This window comes from Ascaphus truei, chromosome 5, assembly GCF_040206685.1.
Source record: "Ascaphus truei isolate aAscTru1 chromosome 5, aAscTru1.hap1, whole genome shotgun sequence".
Lineage (NCBI taxonomy): Eukaryota > Metazoa > Chordata > Amphibia > Anura > Ascaphidae > Ascaphus > Ascaphus truei.
Window position 1 is genome coordinate 77,025,193 of NC_134487.1, and position 658 is coordinate 77,025,850.

Consider the following 658-nt stretch of genomic DNA (forward strand, 5'->3'; position numbering starts at 1 on the left):
AGGCTCAGGGTCCTGGCTTACTCAGTTACCAAATTACCAGTTTTCAGGTAACTGTTTATTCAGCACTGCATATAAGATTAACCCCTTAAGTCCCAGTGGGTGGGTTATGCAGACCCTGATCCAGCAACAACATCATTTACACAGGGGAATAAGCATTTTCATGTTATTTAACAAGGGTTAAGTCACAGTTCTGGGCCTCAGCCCAGTTAACCCCTTGTCTCCCTGGCGAGGTTAGAGGGGGGCCCTTGGGGAGTAACCCCGTTAATCCCGGGCCAAACCCTCACTATCGTCACATATACATCCGGTGCCAGAGGTGGTGGTAGTAAGAGCCTGGCCGCAGTTGTTGACTAAAACCGTCTCGTATATACTGGTGTTTAGATTGCAATTACAAAACTGGTACGAGACATTGTACTTTGCCTTTTGGGACATTTTCTGCTCTAAAACTGAACTTACAAGACCTAGTACAGGAAACAATTATTCGTATGTTAAAAGCACTGGTAAAGTAACCTCTGAAATCTAGCAGAAACTTTGCCCAATTTTTTTCCCATTTTTGGATTTTGGCAGGCCGCTTTTTTTTTTTTTGAAGCATCACAACCAAAAACCTGAACAAACAAGTAAAATAATCAACCAGGTTAAAAAAAAAACAAAAAAAACGAAG